This window comes from Lichenostomus cassidix, chromosome 10 (genome assembly GCF_008360975.1).
Source record: "Lichenostomus cassidix isolate B80296 chromosome 10, HeHo_3.0, whole genome shotgun sequence".
In the NCBI taxonomy this organism is placed as follows: domain Eukaryota; kingdom Metazoa; phylum Chordata; class Aves; order Passeriformes; family Meliphagidae; genus Lichenostomus; species Lichenostomus cassidix.
The window spans coordinates 14,208,729-14,229,493 of record NC_139491.1 but is presented as its reverse complement, the minus strand read 5'-3'; the positions used below and the strand labels follow the sequence as shown (position 1 = coordinate 14,229,493).

General features: G+C 38.6%; 1 protein-coding gene across 2 annotated transcripts in view; it reads left to right on the top strand.

The window, feature by feature from the left end:
* THSD4 (thrombospondin type 1 domain containing 4) overlaps positions 1-20,765 on the top strand; it is a 238,567-nt gene that overhangs the window by 181,936 nt on the left and 35,866 nt on the right. The gene's annotated exons all lie outside the window — the stretch shown is intronic.

Here is a 20,765-nt window from a genome sequence, read left to right as displayed (position 1 = left end):
TGGAATTGCCTCAGGCCTTCCTTGCTAGCTTGGTGTGGTTATTGCTAGAACTGTCTAGCTGTACTAGAAGTTCCAAATCCCAGTCCTCTTGTTGGACAGCTGCTTGATCTCCCTTCTGGTGGGAAAAACATCTCAGCGGCTGCTCAGGTACCAGAAAGAAAAGCGCTCATTACGGAATTGCTTCTTGCCCTCTTTTCTACTTTCTTCCCCTTATTTCCTGCTGGAGCTGGGATGAGTTCTAAAGAAACATTGCCTGTAGATGGGAGTTTATTATGGGGAACAGTCTGAACTGGAAAGCGAGTTCCATCATTTTCCCAAAATGTTACTTCAAAATTGAAGAAATAATATAAGCTACCCACAGTCCAAGGAAGCCAAATGTTCTGGACCTCTTGTCTGGGTGGTCTTATCAGATCTAATTTGTCCTGGTTTCACCCAAATGAGGTTTTGATACATTATATAACACTATATTCCAGCATTCGTTTTTTCGTGTTAAGTTTGTATAGTGTCTATCACCACTAACTTAATTGATGATGAACTGAACTAATAATTCTATCTGAAGAATTTCCATGTACATTTGGTAGAAAATGGGTGAGAACGTAGCTTACTTGGCAGTACAGTGAAAGTAGTCCCATTACTAATGTATAAAATCATGGAGTTGAATGCAATTTTTCTGTCAGAGTTATGTGCCAGCATCTGAAAACAGCTGGCAGAAGAATTCCCTTAACTATATTAGAATGTCCTGAGCGACTTGAACATTTTTGCAATGGGCAGGACAGAAAGAGAGTAACATTTTTGATTAAAAATAAGCAGGCTGTTGGCATGTATGGGAAAGTGGCAGAGTTTTTCTTTCCCATGCTACTCCTTAACTCCTTATCCCCTGAGCTCTTGGTTTATGCTATCATCTCTTCTTTCTTTCTTCATTGTTTTTATCCATTTCATATGTTTTATTTTAAACTGCTGGTATGGATTTAGTCTGCTAAATTTGCCAGCTCCCTCCCATGTTAGGAATTCTTGAGGATGTAATTCCAGCTTAGAAGGACTCCAGCCATTCTGCTTACATTGTTACACAATAAACTTGGTTTATTGAGGCAGGTGAGTTACACCAGGACAGAAATGAACATGTTCAAGCAGATCAGAAAGCTGAAACTAAAAGAAAGGTTTATCAAACAATTTATTGGACAAGTGAAATGGTAACTGTGGGGTTGGTTTTTTTGCATATTGATGGTCACAAATTTCTCACTGATAAAATAGCATTCAGAGTTTAGACATTTTTATCGTGCCCATAACACTGGTAGAGCTGGGGAGCTTGAAAACTCAGATCTGGTCTTGTACTTTAAAAATAACAATTAAAAACATTAAGATTATGCTGCAGCAGCAGCAAGAAAAATAACCCAGGAGCCATTCCTTTAAGGATTTAGTTGAGTGCTTTGCAAAACTGAATTTTCGATACCCTGTTCTGTCAAAATCCAATTGGAGCCATCAGAGCTGCTTGTAAGCAACACTCCTTTTTTTTTTTTTGGAGTGTAAGTTGGTTGCTTTTGGTTTTCCTTTCACTTTGTACATTTTAAGTTTCTTCAATGCAAAATTGGAACTCAGCTGAAGGTCGCTAAGATTTATTTCTTTAAGGAGATGGCAGCAGATGTTCCTAGGAATCAGTTACCTTGTTTTTCTCTGTTAAGGAGATTGTCTTGAGTTCTGTGTGGTTTCATTAAGCAATTTTTACCAAGTTTCACACTTTTGTCAAAAGTACTAAGCAAGTGAGCAATCAGGAAAGTTTTCACAAGGAGGTATTTCTTTAAAATCAGGAGTTGCTGGGAAAAGCAAGGGAAAGGCAAGAATATGAGTTTCAAACCTGGCTAAAAGTCATCCACACATTTGAAAGCTTCTCCATCCTGCTTTTGTGAACTATTTTGTAGTAGTCTATTGCTCATTTTTATAAAGCCTATAACCCTTATAAAAAGCACAGTTCTAATGATTCTGCTGAGTATGATTAAGCTTACTGAGGTTTGCTCATTTTGAGGACTGCATTTTTGGGTCTTGCACACAAGCTGGAGTGGTTCCAAAATAAAATTTTTAAGTTCTTGCTACTTGAAAACAATAAACTTTTGTTAAAAAGAGAAAACATGGCAGTGGTATCTAAAGCTTTGAAGTGTTTCTGGAATGTTATCTGGGTAGTCAGGATACACAGATTAAAGGAGATGGGCTGTTCAGCTGGTTGTTCATGGAACTTTGTAACTAACTTATCAGAAAATCCCAGTTTGGAATGAATTGAATTTCATACAGCACAAATCTAGTATTTTCTTCTCCCCCCACCCAAGTGTTCCAATTCCTTTTAGGCTTTCCATTTCTTGTAGATCTTTACTGTAGGAAGAGTGTCAATCTGATAAAGGAAAATATTTTAGCAGTCCAATTGAGAATGGGCTGCAACATTGACTAGTGTTTCTTAGTTAGCCAAAATGGACTAACTCTAATAGAGCCATAAGATGTAGCTGAAATTCCCCAGGAAACATCTCATGCTGGTTTTCTAGTGTGTGTTTGTTGGGAAAGAAAGCAGTCCAGTTTGGGAGTGCTATATAATAGCTATTCATAACTATTAATGATGTATTCATCAGTCTGTATATTTACTCTAGTATTTTTTTACAGTTAAAAGCAAAAGCTGTGTATTACCAACTTTAAAAAGTGTAGAGAAGGCTATAGGGTGTACAGCCTTGAGCCATGGCAGAATGACTTGCTTCTCAAAGTAGTTTTCAGCAATATTTTCTTACTGGCTCATGTGTAACAGAACCTTTTGGTAACAGAACTGCTGACCTTGGACAGACCTTTCCATTGGCAAAGCACTTCTGTCACATGCTAGAGGCAGAGAGACAAAGACATACTTTTTATCCCACTGGTAATCATCAGCTGGACAGTTCTCAGACACTGACATGGGAACCTTGCCACTGAATTAAGTAGGACCATGATACCTTCAGTGGGACCAGTATGTTACAGCACTTGTGCTGCAAAACATGTGGGTTGGAGTGTAAATACGTCTTCATCTTTGGGATTGGGATTTGAGATAATGGCAAAATTTAAAGCCAAATAACACAAATCTGGAGTAATTATTTGGAAGGTGCTTTTTTTTTGCATGTTGTGTCTTGAGAACCTAATTCAAAGAAGCTGGTTGTGATCCATATCCTCAACAGCAAGGCAATCTGTTGGGAAGGAGGTGTCAGAAGTTCAAATTAAAATTTAGTTCAAGACAAGATTAAAAGATACGGTATTGGAAAATGTGTTAGTTTTGAAATACGCTGTATAATGAACTTTAATTGAGATAACCTGGTGATGTCTGTAACTCCAGGAACAGTTCGTTTCTGGGGCAGTTGTCCAAGTGTGGAGTCCTGTGGGTTTGGGATTCAGCCCAGGAAAAGGTACAAGACACACTGCCTGCCCTCGCTGGCCCTTGGGCTTTGTGAGGTGTCCTATCCAAGGGAAGGTGGATTCTTCAGAATTTGGGCAAATCTCCTAACATTTTGTTTCTTACCTGAATGTTATATGCTATAAAGATATTTGTTTCATATTGAAATTATTTCACTGCTATTTGCAAAGCTTCTTACAGTTCCTTCTGGATATATTATGTATTTCAGTTTTGTTTTTCATGGAGTTAAGTAATTTCAGCCACTAAATGAGATAGACGTCTTTGGATCTAATCCATTTTCCCTGCTTGCTGTAAAATTATGCTTTGCTATTTCTAGCATCTTCTATTAGCACATGCCAGTATACACAATTTATGATTAAAATAAAACTTGCAGATTAATATTTTTTAAACAGAAGTCCAAGAGAAGTTAGTAGCACTCTTGTGAATTTGGTGTGCCTGAACATGAATATGGTTTTAAGCAATTTGTCATATAAAAACAACAGGGCTCGATAGTAACGGGTCTGTGAAAAGGTGCTCTGAAAACCATTTCCATTCAGTATTCCCTGCAGCAGATAACATGCAAAAAGTACATCTCACGATTAAAGATTGTTAGCAGCTCTTGAACTTAAAATAACATTTTGAAATCACTTTAGAGATTCAAATTTACAGCAAATAAAGGCGTTAGATTAGAACACTGGCAGGGAATTTAGAAGATAAGCATTGCTAGAGGCACTGCTGTGATCAGGTGATGAGCTTTATAATGTATATGTACTCATTGATTTCCTTCATGTGGGGCTGATTAGATCAACTAATATTCTTCAAAATATACTTTTTATAATTGCTGTTAATGATTTTTTAAAATTTTATTATTTACACAAGATTAAAGGCTTCTGTGCAGAAAAGCTGCAGTGAATGCTATATAGTAATATGGAGGGGAAGATGCACGTTGGAGTTTTCAGAGCTTGGAATGAACATTTTACAAGGGATCTGTTTATAGTAATCTTCTGTTCCAGGGCTTCAGTGTGCCTTGGGCTCAGTGGCTCTCCCACTGCGTGAGATCTATCAGTACTCCATTGATAATTAACATTTCTATTCAAAACTGAAATCTGCAATTTCTTGTTTCAGTTTAGGGAGTGCTGTAAAACAAAGTTATGCTATTATATATGTTTATTGTGATGGGCTTGTGAGACTCCCCAAGGACTTGAACATTGGATTTCTTATGGTGTCTGTTAATCATTGAGTTAATCCCTATATGTGTCAGTGCATTAGGGTTGGAGTGTCTCCCTTGCATCAGCTTCCCAAATGGAGTATTTAAAAACCATGTAATTACAATATCTGGGTAAGAATGACTATTTTTTTTACCTTTTGTCCTTTGTGCTCTTGACTGTTCTCTGCTGGAGTTAAACAACAAAGATAGTTCTTTGTACAGCCAACAATATCCTCTAAACTGGGGAGAAAAGATTTAAGGAATCACTTCTTAAATAAACTGAAATTAGACACAGCAAGTTCAAACCATAAGGAAGTTCCAGAGTAAATTATTAGTGCCTGAAGAGGCAATTATAATCAGTGTGTAAGCTTAAGCAGAACATTTTGAATAATGTTCCTAAGAAATCCTTTTTATAATTAGGTATCTTAGTGAAACTGTTGTGTCCCTATTTCCTGAATACTGAACTCCAGAGTGAGGAAATAATACACAGGAGGAGCAATAACTTGGGGGGTGAGGTTTGGAAAAATATTTGCAAATCAAGCATTCCTATAAAAACAGGGAACTGGCAATATAAATTGATAACTCCTGGTTATTTGCTTCTGCCTTATCTCGTTGTCTCCACTTAGTCTTGTCCTTCAGTGCTTCAGATTCTACTTTTGGTAAAGTATTTTGTGACTCCACCAGACTGGCCATTAATAGAGGCTTCAAAATTTTGGGGCACCTCAAAAGTTTCAATTCAGAGTCAATTTTAGAAGAGACCTGATGAGCAGAGGAGATTCTGACTTTTTCCACTAAATTCTGTTTTGTTAGCTAGCATTGCTGGCTGTAGATACATTGATTCTCTGAATTAAGAACAATTTTAATTAACTGCTCTTTGTGTAGCCATGCTTTAATTCGAAAGCAACACAGGTCTCCTAGGAGAGTTGTCTTTCTCACCAGGGATTTAAAAACAGCCCTGGCAGTGAAGTGTCTGATGCTGACCTATCCAGGGAAGTGCTTTTCCATGACTGTTATTTTATGCACAGAAGCCCAGGGTCTGATCAAACATGCATTTTTTTAGCAGCTACCCAGTTCAATGCCTGTGAGTTAATATTACACTAATTGCTGACAGATTCCCTTCAGGATTTATGTTTAGACTGGGTATGCTGGCCTGAGAAATTGAATAGGTTGCATTTCCTTGAGCTGAAAAATGTGGTATTGTGGTTAGTTGGTTATGGCTAAACATGTTTATATGGTGATTTTTGATAATTTCATGGTCTTCCTCTGCAAACTACAGTTTGAGTGTGTGTGGGGCCTAGAGCTTGCTCTTACTTTGGGTGGTGTTAATTCCATTTACCACAGGCAGTCTGGCTACCACATTCTGTTTGCAGGATTCAAGACAATGGTGGAGAGGTATGAGGAGTCTCTGTCTTGTGCCCAGAGATGACAGGAATCCTTGAAGCATATTCTGACAAGAAGTTCTGGATCAGTCTGAGTTTGGATCTTGCTCTTCGTGGTCATATTCCAGTGTCTGAGGATAATGCATTATGGATAAGCTACCAGGGAGAATTCAGAGTAGTGCCAGTTTGATTCTAATGCAGAAGGGTTAAAACTAATAGGAGACAATGTATCAAGACAAACGGAGGTGTGTAATAGATCCCTTTCTAACATTTCTCTCCTGTGGTTCATTATTAGGGTGCCTGGTTCTCCCTGTACACACACATACACTTCTATATCCTTTCAATTATTGTCCTTAAAAGAGTTTCAAATTGATTTTCTGCAGGGAGTGTTTCTTTCACTAAATAAATGTTCATCTTACTGTAGCCAACATGTATTACTTGGCTGGGATGATCACTTACTAAAACCCTCGAAGCTGTTAAGACTTTGGATGGAATTCAACCCTGGTGTTAATGAATTCAACTCCACTGAATTCAAGTTGCACAAGCGTCTTACCCAGTGTAATGGACCTGTAGCTGGAACAGGATATATCCAGGACATTATTCTTTGCTGACCATATATTTTTTCAATACTGGTATTGCTTAAATAGTTATAATTTAGAGTTTCTGCCAGGGGTGTCTTATTATAGTAAATTCCAAGGTGACCTTTTCCCTTCTGGCTTCATTAAATAACCAGCTGGTATCTAATACTGTGTATAGTGGTTTGTAGGGTTCCAGGCTCATTTTGAAAACATACAAAAGAAATACTTTTTCAAAAGCTAGTTTTTCTGTTTTGTATATTAAGTGGCAGATCTTGAAAAAATTACAAAAACACAGACCTTGCTACTCATCTGGGTGATAGGATATATTCTTTCCTCTGGCCTCAGGTTAAGCCTTGATGGCTGGGTTAACTTTTGTGTCACAGCTTTCCACTGTCCTACAAAACAGTTCTCTGCAGATCACTCACCATCAGTGTTTTCACTTAGGAGCTTCAAAATGAGTTTCTCCTTGTTTGCTGAGGGCAGGAGGTCTGAGGGAGAGCCCTGATTTGGGGTGCTGAGCAGGAGGTACCTTGTCTGGGAGGCTCATGATTTTCCATCTAGCCTGAATCTCCGGCAGAATTCTCCATGTTGCTGGTTTTTTTCAGGTAAACAGCTTCTTGGCATTTATTCTCTGCATCTTGAAGAAGAAATTGCTTTCCAGCTGCCTATGCTGGGCTGTGCTTTTTGGCTCACACCTGCTCATTGGTGACAATGGTCATGACCAGTTTTGGAACCCATAGAAACCATGTTTTCATTTCCTGTGTTTCCTCCTTGTGTCATCATATGACAGAGGTGGTGTTATTTTTTTTGCCATTTGTTTGTAAGCATTGTTCTTATAAAAACAGCATTTGCTACAACAGAGCAGCAGCTGAAGCCTGCTGTTGCTTTGATGATCTGCCCTGCGAATACATCATCTGAACAGCAGCCAGCAGCAATGAGTCCCACTGAGGTGCTTGTTTTGTAAGTTCTGTATTAAAGGAATGGTTTTTTGCCTTCTTGTGAAATAGGGAAGGATTGCTTTGAAAGGAAGGGAAAGGGATAAAGAGAAATATGCAGAATAGTGAGAGGAAAATCAGAAAGGCTGGCTGTTCAGTTTGACTTGTAAAGCACCCAGCAATCTGCTTGCTTATATAACTTCTCAAACCCCCTTGGCATGGAAGCCTCTGGAGAACTGACTCTGCAAGATTTTCAGTATTTCCTGCTTCTTGTCAGACCCCAAAATCTTTAATTTCAGCCTTTCTCCCAGTGTTTTGATTAGACTTCTGTTTCCAGTTATGGACAGAACCAAGGAACTTGAATGCAAAAATTTCAAAGAAAATGCATTAAAACATTAAAGAGATGGGCTGTTTGAACAGTTTTTATTAATCTGAACCCAATTAATATGAACTTTTTACATCTTGAAGCTTTAGGTTATTTTTGTCTTCTAGCAGGTGACCAAAGCATCAAGTAGTTTCCATGAAAATGCTCATTTGAAGGGTGCACATTGTTTGGAATATCAACACATTGTTTGTTCAAGGCATCTTAAAACACCTGAGCTCTCTGAGCAGGGGGTGCTGATGGAGCACCTTTTGGTGTGTGCATCTCACGGCACTGACCGATACTGCCCACCATGAATCCTCCCCTCGTTAATGCAGCTGACTCTCTGCTTTCACTCCATTCTTCCTTTGTCTCTAAGAAGGCCAACAAGGCACTCTTTTGGAAATGTCATGTATTCTTTGGAAGTCATTTGCTTTGGAGTCAATTAAAATCCTTCGTATGTAATCTGTTGCTCAGCTGTATTTTACCTGGAGTAAACACTGCTTTGTGAAGTTATCAAGGTGTAGTCATTGGTCTGATGCAATACTATTCTCTTCTTCTTACAAATTTTAATTCAAAATTAATTTTATTCTCTTACTTAGCTGTGTATAAAGAATGACCAGTCAGTCCAAATTCATAAACTATCCATAGGCAAATTCCCAAATCTCATGAAGACACAATTCTTTCCTTTCATGCCAAGAGAGGTTGTTACTAATTTAAATAGTTGTTCAAATCCTACACAACAAAACTTTTTAAAAAATGGTTGAGAATCTGGTTTCAATTGTCATAGATATTTCTGCGCAGCATTCTTTGATTCTCTAATCTTATTTTATTCTGAGCAAAAATCTTTTTTGGATAGCAAAAAACCTTTCTTTGTTCCTTAAGCATCCCTTGATCTAGTCAGATAGAATGTGTTCTTACATCTTTGATTCTGTAAAAGAAACTTTTTTATTTTTTTGCTGTTCCTTCTCTTATTTCCCTTTGAACTGCTCAGTTTCAACATTTTTGGGTTTTACCCTTTTCAAAATCTCTTTTAGTAAAATAATCACCCAGTAGAAATTCTACATGATTAGTGGCTTCATGGTTGGATCCAATAAAGAGATTTCATCTGCAGAGAATATTTTTATATTGCAGCATTAAATTCCAAAAGAAATCCAAGTCTTTTCTAATACACAATATATGTGGGGATTTAAAACTTGATTTATAGACTGTATGATTAAGTTAGTCAAGGGAGATTAAACTTTATCCTTTATTTCTTAACTTGCCCAATGTCTTTGTTTTCTATTGAGTCTTACTTCAAACACTTTGTGTCAGAAGAATTCGGGTGCTTAGAAGCACTACAGACCCAGTATCCCTTTGCAATTTGTACCCATTGCAGCAGCAGTTGCTCCACAGTCATAATTCCATTTTTTTAACACCAAACTACTGTAATTCTGAAAATGTTGATAGTGTGCTGGAGAGATCTGGGTCAGGTGAATGTCTGCTGTGAGATGATGGGCTGGTTTTTCATGAGCTACCTAGCAAAGGTTACCAGCTTGCACTGCTGATCTCAACACGGCTTAGGGACCCCAAGACAGAGCAACTGAGTATCTGCTGAGCACTGATAACCATGAAATGCTAGGAAAGGGTTTTAAGGTCATAACAGTCCAGCTGCAGCTGCTGTGCTTGTGTGTTGAGGTTGATACTTATTGTGCATTGAGGTTAATCCTTAGTGCATCTCCTTCACCTCCCTTCCCCTACTCCTGCTCTTCTCTGGAAGAGAAGAACACATGAGCTTGAGGCAGCATGTGGTGCCTTGGTGTGACTGCTGTGGCATGAGGGTTCCTCCACACCTATAAAACCTTCTGGAGCTGTTCCAGAGTGAGGAACACCTGAATGTAACTTGAAATAAGGATTCTGTGGAGGAGTTTCACTGAAATAATGGGAGGTGAACGTCAGGGAGGAGCAAGAGCAGGACTGTTCATTGGCAGGGGGACTCTAACCAATCATGGGCACATTTAAGTGATAAACCATACCAGAGCTTTGGAAAACTTGGAAAAGAGATGCATTTTTATTGGTGAAATGAGGCCTCATCATTACAATTACTTCTAAGGACCTAAGGCAACAACACCTTAGTGTATAAGGTGTCTGCAGATGTTCAGTCAGACTGCAGGATAAAGATTCCTTCAATAAGTGGAATTAAAAGTTTACTGTTGAATTTCTGTCATAACACTTCATCGTTCTCTTCTAAGCTCATATTGCAGAGGCCTGGGGAGATTGATTTTTTTTTTCTCAAGTGTTCTGTATTCAGAATGATAGTTCCTCAGATTTTTTGCTTGTTCTTACAAAATACTTTTTCTTTCCTTCTCCAAGCCTAATTAATGTAGGGGAAGGCCAAGTTATGGAAATTTGTTTGGTTTGAGCTTAAATTTGCGTTATGAACACACAATACCTTTCTTTTAAAAATACCGGTTATCTTCTGCCAGTAAGACTGAGAAGCATGATGCAGTCGTAAATTTGTGTCAAGAGGTTGTAACTTTTCAGCATCATAATTTTCTGTTGCATTTTTAGCAAGGCAGACTTCTAGAAGAAAATCTCCAGCGTGTCAGTTGAAACAGAAGCATGTAGTCTTAACTTGTGGTTTCTTCTGACTCTACCTGTTGATGCAGTGAGAAATCAATTTTTCCTCTAACCCTTGCCTTGCTAAATAGCACATCACAGTTCATCCCTAACGCTTTTGAGTCTCTAGCTCAGAAGAGCTGCTCATGGAACGTTTTGAAACTGTTCATAGAGTCCTAATGAGCACCAGGCCTAGTTTACTATTCTGCCAGCAGTTAGCTCTATTAGAGGGAGAGCTATTTTGCATTGAAACTTCAAAGTTTGTGAGTTACTTTAGGCAAAGGTCACTGCTTTGTGAATGAAACAGAGGATTCCTTCCCCATGCCTTTTAGTGTGTGAGTTCAGTTCTCAGTAGTTGTGCAGATTTGGGAGACCTACAAAGGAAAATCACAGAATTTTATTCTGCTCTGGTTGTTGGTGAAGAAGTGTCACATGTTTGTAATTTAGTATGTTGCCATGAACCTTATAGATAGCATAATTTATAAAGATAAACATGGGAAATTCTATTAATGTGTTTGGGTTAACGTTGAATTTACTTGTCCTGATGGTGGCTCTTGGGAGTGTTTCTTTATGGCAAAAATCTGGGCTATGTCTTTAGCATCTCCACTGCATACGTTATTGAAGCAAAGGTGAAATCAAATGGAATTATTTTTTTCTACCTTGGAATATATCCAAAGGTTGAGGAGGAAGAGACAGGGAGTGTGGAGTGGGGTATAAGCATTTGTGTTTTATTTCAGTATAATCCCTTATAGCAGTACAGGAGTAGAAATGTGACACTTACCTAGAGGTGAATTGATGAAGGCTTTTTTCAGTTTTTTTGCTTCATCACTTGTTTTAAGCAGAAAACAATGGTAATATGGTCAGGATACCTATGAGATCTAACCCAAAGCAGGCATGTTGGAATGCAGCCAAGCTTCAAAATTAGATGCATCTCCATTGGCCTTAATTCTGGAGGTGCTGCTGAATACTCTGTAAAGAAGCTTAGAGACCCTCAACTCTGCTTAGTATTATAGCGCTGATAAGCTGTCTGTCAGATTGTAAGGTGTGAAAATCTAAACCTCTGAGTGCTGCATGTTAGAACACAGGAATAGTGTGACAGAGCACATGGACTTGATTACACAGTGATGTTACAAAATTTTTTTTAGTATTTCCTTGGTGTATTTTGAGTATGCATCTGAGAGGTGGCTTTTCCTGATGAACTTGGTGGCATTAGTCCATTACTGATGGACTAGGCATACTAAGGTCTTAACATTGGTTCAACATTGTTTATGTAGAGTCAAATTCCTGTTGGATTTAGTTTCTATCACATATCTGATAACTGTTCTGCATCAACAACTACTTGGGCTTTTTCTTACCTCCTCTGATGTAAAGCAACCATGGTATAACTTCCTTCCCTTGAAAACCAGAAAAAAGCCTTTAATTTCTGAGTTGCAGTTCTTTCCTCTTGTTCTTCTCTCCTTCTAAGGCAGTTCAATGCCACCATTTGCAAGGGTGAAACTTTTACTCTCATTAATTTTTCAAAGTAACGCAGTCGTGGAATTCACTAGGTCTGCAGAAGTGCTGACTCTGGCAACTTAAAACCTTTAAAACACACTCCATAGGTAAGGTTTTTCAAGCAAATGTTTAATGTTAATAGTAATGTGTGTAATTGGTCTGAGTTACTGAAGTCCAGATTCTATATTGACATGTTGTGCATCAGATAAATTATAGTAATCTTTACAAAGCATTGGGTTTTAAATTGGAGATGAATGAGGTGCTACCAAAAGTGCTGCTTATTTACATCCCCGGCAGAAATGACAGAATGGCATTAAATGTTTATTTAGAACCTCATTAGGTTCTTTAGAGGTTCTTTATTTAGAACCTCTTTATTTAGAATCTCTGTCATGGTGATCCAGCTTTCATAGAGTCCATATCCATGGACTAGAAATGATCTTCTGAGGGAATGCAGTAATAGCCCAGAGCTGTCATCTCCTGCATGGTTTAGCATTCCTGGTGCATTTGAGCAGAAGCAGAGCTGCCCAGGCTTCTCGGTCATTGAAAGGCTCCCAGACTTCAGTACATCATTCAGATACTCCAGAAGTATTTCAAGACGCTGCCTCTTAAAATTAATCATCAATAGCAGTGTAGCTGTTTAGGGCTTAAAATCCATTCAGCATGGTAAGTAGTTCCAGAGGGAATGTGGGAACAGTGACTAAAACTTCTTGCTGTGTAACATTGCCCTCCTTTACCTTCTCTAGGTGGTGTTTTCTGCTGAAACCCACCAGTGTATGGGTTTGTATTTCATACCTCCATCCAGAATTTGGCTTTTGAAACAAAAGCTCCTTGGTTCTTTGAGAAAACCATCACAGAAAGTGCTTCTTATCTTCAAAGTGTTTTTCTGACATTAATTAATTGGATCCTCAAGATCCTGTGAGAAGGATAAGGAGCAGCCTGGAAATGCCCGTCAAGCACTCCTACTGCAATGAACTGTACTAAACACTTCTGCAGCGTAGCTGGATAAAATGGAGGGTTTTTTCCAACTACCCAAATAACTTTAAAAGTGTTTGAAAGGAAGGGCATAAAAATTAGACCTGCTTTTGAACTTTCAGCAGACTTTTATGCCTTCGTGCTTGTGGATGTTAAAAAGCTGCTGTTCAAACCAGCAGGGGCAGATCCTCTGCAGCTCCCAAGTTACAGTGGTGCCATTGATTTCATTGGGCCTGGGCTGCCACAAGCCAGCTGAAGGGCCTGGCTCCTTGCTTGGGAAGTAAAGCAGTGTCTAGTAACACCTGATGTGAATAAAGAGCTTTAAAACCTAATCATCACAATGGTAGTGGTACCTAAAATGAAGATGCACTCAGAAGCAGATGGGATAGATTTTGTGTGAGAGTCAAGGGAAAGACACATTAAATGAATGGAAAAGAAAAGCAAAACAAAATAAAGTCATTGGTATTTGTGGATATAACTTAGTATGGAAATGGAAAATACTTTATCTCTCCACTGGATTACTGAAAATTCCTTTCTCTCTCAAATGACCATTATCCTAAACTGTATCTGACAGTATGCAAAGGGAACCAATTTGTATTTTGGTATTTAGGGTGGAGTTTGTTTCTGTCTTCACTGAAGTTTATCGGGAAATGCTGTTAACTGCTGAGGTTGCTGTGTGGATTTTTGATAGGATTACAAATGAAAAAATATGCAGTGTTGAAACTTGCTGGATTTTGAATATATACATTGGCTAGAGGGACCTTTAATATCTAATTTACATTGTCCATTCTTGGTCAGATATTTTCCTTAGGATTTATGGACCTTTAAAATAATACAAACGTGATGTTTAATTTGGAAGTAAAATAATTTTTAATTGAATGGGTTGGGAGCTTGGAAACACTGAAACTGTGATTGAATAAAAGACATAAATACCTACTAGACTATGCATAGCATTTCAGTCTGCCAACTTAAATGAGAAATGTTGCCTTCACTGTATCAGGTTTGTGGTATCTTCCTATTTAATGTAGGCAAAAAAAAGCCTGAGAGGTGGGAGAAGAGCTCTTGAATAAATTCATGATCTGCTATGTTTGGGATGTTGCATACAGGTGAGGTTGCAGTAACATGCTCTTTTTTGGTCATTGGCAAGCAGCATGCCAGTGGGGACTTTCACAGACCCGTCAGGGTGCAGCAGTAACTCTTGGGTGTGAGCAGGTTTGCACATGGATGTGGTGGTGGCTCTTTGGCCTGTGTGTTTGCATGAACAAACACCAATTCAAAGACTGCAGCTTTTGTGCAATAGGTATAGAACGTTTCCATTTTTCATTTTTTATGAATTTAATCCAATTATGTGTTCCCCTTTTCTGCTGCTTTATTGTGCCAACTCTGCTTAAGTAAGCATTAGAAACCATTACTGATTATTGATCAGTGCCTTCAAGATCTTACACTGTTTCTAGCATCAGTTGCTGGAGAAAGTGCTGAGCTTCCTGCCCTACTCCAGACTGAGGGTGATGAGGAAGCCTTGTCCCAGTGTGGTTAGCACTGAGCTCAGTTTGCTGGGGCAGCAGCATCCATCTACTCCTGAAGGTAACAACTGAAAAAAAGTGTTACAAAGCCCTGTAGTCTTTCTCTTCATGATGCCTTTAGAAGTGGAAAGAATCAGTGTGTTTACATTCATATTTGAGAAAGGAATTGAACCCTTTTGTTGCGTTTTTTTTTGTTGGTTTTGTTTGTTTGTGGCTGTTTGGGTTTTGTTTTGGTGGGTTCTTTGAGCAGAAGAGAGTCTCAGCACAGATGTATGTGATGATTTTTACTGGCTTGAATGGAAGAGACATTGTTGGATCAGCTGGTCATGGTTTCTTTGGATGAGGTGGGCAGGGTTTGTGTTCTAGGTTAGATGGTTTTTAGGCAGCTAATATAGAAACAAACAGAAAAGGTAAAGAGAAAAGAAATTAAAAGAGTGGAGGAAGTAAAGGAAAGAAAATGCTAATTGAAAGGCAGTGTAAAGGGAAATACCAAAACTCATTCAAACAAAAACTCACTCTACCAATACATTCTTTAAAATGCTAGTAAATATTTTAACCTGGATTTATATCTATATAAAATCATTAAGGAAGTATCTGGGGATTGCTCATTACTTGCATTGGTAATAACAATCTCTGATGAAGACTTTTTTGGTTCAAGTTTATTTGTTCAAACTTACCTTGTGCATTTTCTTAAATGTACGTGACTCAGCAGCTTTACTGAGTGACTGCATCTCCAATTCAATTGCTTTCTATTATGGAATAGCTACCCAAGGTCTGCAAGCCTTGGCAGTCACTCCCAGCCCTGCTGTGCTGCACACAAACCAGTTGTATACCACATCTAACCTCTGAAGGATCCCAAAGCCTCTCTGAACTTTATACAGTTGACTCTCTTTGGCTTTTTTCTCTCCAAAAAGCTGTTCTTGGTTCTTTGGTCAGCAATGAGACCATTTCAGTGTTTCGTTAGTCAGGAGTAAGAGGTGAATTGGAGGAGCAGCATGTGCTTCCAGCTGAAGAGTTGTAATTAAACCAAGGCCATGCACAGTTGTTCAGCAGATACTGCAGTGCAGCACAGCAGCTCCTCCCAAGCCATGTCCTTTCCCACAGGATGCCAGGGTGTGCAGATAGCCAGCTGAACCACCACGGGAGGGGCAGCCTGCTCTGTTCATGTGTTAGGCTTTGGGAGGGGTGCTCTGGGGTCCTGTCACTGCAATACAATGTGTATAGAAACAGCAGGGCTTTAATTTCTGACTTGGCAGTGGTGTGCTCATAACCACTTGGAATTATGGCAGTCATTATGGTCTAGTCCACAAAAACCTGGATTAAAAAGATGGATTTCTTTCTATATACTCTCTCCCTCATGAAATTCCTATTTTTGCTTTGAGTTGTATTGAGATAGGTCATGTAAAGTTGAAGACTTTGTGCACTGGTAAAAATCTGTGCTATCATTCAGTAGTGTGAAGTATTTTCTAGACATGTGTAGCCTGTTACATTGCAGTAATTGTTTCATTTGTGTTTATACCAGGAAACCAGTTTAAATTACTTTTGGGAAGGTAGATATTTAAAATGCTCTTTACTCATAGACAGCATTCATAAAAAGACTTGCTTATTTATCTCAAACATGGAAAAAATGTTCCCAGCTGAGTATGAAACTAGGTGTGCTGCACGCACTTTTACAAAAAAATTAAATTCACTATTAATGTAAGCGGTGTGAAAAATGCTGTCTTAAAGGCAGAAAAAATAGGTTATGGATTATATGAATTATAGTTTAAACAAAAATTAAGACTGTAGCTAATCACTTTTTATGGTTCTGAAAAAGTGGTACTGGAGATATTCCATTAAAGGGAGAAGATAGAGCTTATCAAACTTTAATAAGACTTAATCAAAGACATAAAGACAAGGATTTTTCTTTTCTAAGGTAGAATTGTAAAGGAGAAATTAGAAACTTGCTTCTGAAATGTTGAATATTTAATGTTCAGAATGATACATTAATTTCAGTCATGTTTCATGGTTTAAGAGTATGTATGTAGCAATCCCTGTTTGGCCAGGAGACCTGTGGGACTGGTGCAGAAGGTCTAGAAGATCAAATTTGTTAATTATTAGCAACTGTCTCCAGGGCAGTTTGCAAGTGATCTGCTTCCACAGTGTAGAAGGGAAGAAAATAGGTTACTTCGTTCTAAAAGAAGAAAGCAACTTTCTTTTTATTAAGGTGTTCTTTCCCACATATGCTTGGGAAAACTTAAATTCAGTTCCTGATGGCAAAGTAATTATGTAGTTTGTACTAGTTATACATAACTTATTTTCTTTTATTGTCTGTTTGGAATCTGAGCTGCACTGTTTCATCTGTGCTGCAGACAAAATACTGTCATTAATTAGCCAGACTTATCTGGTGATCTAGGGTTAGACTCACAACTTGCAAATCTGTATTTTTTTCCTGTGTTTCTGTGAATAGTTTGATCAGAGAATATTTTTTTTCATTAGCTTAGTAGGTAGCTTGGGAATAAAGAACTGATAGAATGAGATGTGATGCTCTGAAATGTTCTCTGTATTTGGAATGATCCAGTGCTACTTCTTGTGAAATAGTTCAGTCATATTCTTTGTTGGTTTTGGAGCCATAAAAGCCATCAATAAAATGTGATGATTTCTAGGTTTGTCATGTCTATAGATTTCTGGGCTTACCTCCAGGTATCAGTTGTGTGTTTCACATGGTTTGATAGCTTTGTCAAATAAATATCAAATCCGTCCCGTCCCAGAACATCTTTCTTATGTTTAAGTGTGTGGACTGACAGAAACAATAACATGTGTGATACTTCTCCAAGCCTTTATAGCCAGAAAATAATGCCTGAGAAAGTGGATACCAGTGCTGTATTTCCAGCTTTCCTCTGACCACCCAGCTTATTGTGCCAGGAATTCTTCTTCTGGCAGAATGTACTCAGGTAAATGGAGACAGCTTCTCCTAAGTGTCTGTGTCAGATTTCTTCACTGGGAGCCAAATACTCCAGAGGATCTGTAATGAATTAATGTTGTTGCAAGCAAAAGACGGAGGTTTACATGCTGTTGTCAACTTTCATTGGAAGAGAGAATGAATGAAGAATTGAATGATTTTTTTCAGGGCTGAACATGAGCAGTCTATCTGCTTTAGTTTGTGGCTTGTATCCTTACTGTAATGGACACTGAATTCATCAAAGCACCTGTATCCTTACCGTAAAGGCCACTTAATGAATCACAGCCAATCTTCTCCCACCCATAGTCTGGTCTCTGTTTGCTCCTCAGTCCCTGGGCCAGTGCCCTGATCTCCCTTGTGTGCTACTCCAAGTTGTGCCTGCACTGCTGGGCCAGTGGCTGGTCTGGCCCCACAGCCCCTGGGAGCTCCTGCTCCAAGCTGCTCCCAGGACAGGAGCAGTTTTAGATCTCTCCTCCATCCCATTGTCAGCAATCGCTCAAACCTTACCTTATTTGGGACTTCCGTGTCTGTGTCAGCCCTGCCTGAAATCAATGAGGTCTGAAAGCCCTGCAGAGAGTGGGAATATCGGACTTTGGGCCAGAGCAATTCATGTCTGAGCTAGGGGACCCAGCAGTGCTTTGCAGCTCACAGGTCTGTGTGTTTTGAGTTACAATGTTTAACTTTACCACACAGAGCATCCAAAATTCTTGAGCAATTCCACTTGAAATTCAAAACAGCTTAGGAGTATTCATTAGCTGCAGTTTTTCATAGCAAGGAACAAAAGTTATTTAGCAAACAAAAGAAGCAGTTTCTATTTTAGCTTTTGAGTCTTGTGAGATACAGTGCTCCGTTCTGAAGAGATGTCACAACCTGCTGGTTTAGTTTAGCTGTCATACAATTATTCCAATTCTTGGCAGCTGTCAGGAGTGCAAGGAGGTACAAAACATTTTTTGTTATGGCAGCTGGAGAAAAGAGTGGGGTATTTACACATGTGCGTTTCACTAATCTGGCCATTCTGACTGAAGTAGTAGTGTCTAGAAGTGTAGTGTCTAGATTAGAAGATAATTCAATAGCATTTATCTACCCAAAAGACTTTTGCCAAATGTGTGCTGAGTTTCTGTGCTGGGTTCACTAACGTGCAGCTGAACTGTGCCAGAAGGCTCAGCTATCATGTTCAGAGCCATTAGCAGCCAGTCCGATCAACTCCTGAAATATAAGAACCAGATCCTGACTGAAATTGTGTAACTAAGCCAAATACTATCATCTGCAGTTTCAGCTGGAGCTGCATGGCTAAAATATCGCATGCTGCATTGGAAATGTATCCCTGCTGGAGACTACTAGTCCTGAATGTTGTTTGTTATTTCTAAACACTTGATTTACAGCTATTGCCAGGGGAGAGTATTTCCTGATGTTACTGAGGAAGGGTAGGAAATATGTTCCTAAGAATTCAAGGCCTGCTTTTTCACTGGGCTTAGACAAAAATTCTAATTATGCTCTATAAGAGTTGAAGTTCTGAGACTGCCACTTAGAACCTGTAACCTCAGTTATGTCCTGCCTTCCTTACAGAAAGAAATTAAGGATGTATAAGAAGAATGGGAAAAGGAGTTTTGAGTTTCTATATTAAAAACCCCGTAATTATGAGTTAGATTCTACTGATTAATTTCTAGAGTCTTCTGAGCCACAGGAGTTCCCTTTGAGGTGCTGCATTTCCCAAGAGAAAATAGTAGATGTGCAATGGCCTATACATTTAACGTAGTTTCTGTACAAGATACAAGATACAAGACATGCATGATTCTTATTCCAGTTCTCTGGGGTTTAGTGCTGTGCTTTTCTTCATATTTAATTCCTCTCAGTTTACTTTTGTGCCAGCCCTTTTGTCCTTCCTCTTCAGTATTTTCAGGGCAATGGTAAAATTGCATACAACTAAACAGCAGAATATTTATGTAGACTTCAGTGGAGTTGGGAATTTAGTCAATTGCTGCTACCCTTTCAACTCAAGGGAAATTTTTGTGCAAGTTAGAGAGAAAGGTTTTCATAGACTATTTTAATAGTGCTTAGTAAAGTGTATTTGAGGTATATAATTGTAGAGAATGACTAGGTAAAAATAAATGGAAAGTTCATCATTCTTATAATGTACTATCATTGTCTGTATTAATTGTGTAAGTCCTTTTAGGTTAGCTCATTTACAGAATAATGGAATCTGCTGATTTTCAGTTTCTGTTGAAATGTTTCTTACTTTCAACAAATGTTGTGCTGGCCTTCTGATAGCTTGTCTTGTACTTCCCCCCAGTACAGGGGGCTGTGATAGACTACTCATAAAACACAGAAACTGTTCAGGAGTGATGGCACTTCTAACAGAACAGTTTTACTCATTGTAGTCCATACACTTCAATTCAAAGTAGGCATTGAAACACCCTTGGTGAAGAAGTGGGTTGTTGCATTCTTTGCTGTGGTGGTGGTTATTGAGATGCAGTGCCCACATTTGCATATGTCATAAAACAGCATGGAGCATTAATGCCTTCATACTTTCCTGCCTTTCCTAAAGCCTGTCATGCTAAAGAGGCCTAAGCAGGTTTATTTTTGTGCTAGAGAGCTCAGAAACATAGTACTAGCCTAAAGATGAACTTAATCTCTGTTGTTTCCTCTTATTCCTTCATTTGCTTTCCCAGTAAAGGTTAGTGTGGCCTGTGATTAATGCTTTTAGGAACTAATTGTATGCTCTGGGTAAGCATATTCTTTAGAATGTTCTCTAATTCTCTGCTATTTAGAGCTATATCTCAACATTCAGAATTATTGCCTTTGCATAAGTTACTCCCCATGGAAAGCGTGGGAATCATGTACATGTTATTAATTTTGTACTTATGAATAATAATATTGAAAATCATCAATCACTCAAAAGCACCAGCTTGAAAAATGGGAAATGCATTTTATTACAGCAATTTTAAAAAAGGGAAACAGTAATAGGAAGAAAACTGAAAATGAAACCCAAGATAAAATTCATAGGGAGTGCTTATGCCTTGCAGTGGAAGAATTAACAAAATGCTGAAATTCTGCTTTACTGAATCTTTTTATTTGCATCATCAAATTTGCTTCATGAGCTCCCTATTTCCAAAGCTCCAGGCTGTATACAAGACATAGGTTTACAGTCTTAGTGTAGCTGCTGGGTAATAGGATGCAAAACATTCTCTGCTTGAGTAACTCTGCTGTTTATATAGCTTTTCCAAAGGTCCCTTGTTAGATTTCCAGTGTTGCACACTGCTTCCCACTAGGATTGAGGATGATGTGTGGGAGGGCAGTAGTGACACTGAAGCACAATAAATGCCATGTAATCACTTGTTGCAAATGTCAGGTCATATATCTGTGTGTGTATTGTGCAGTACTTG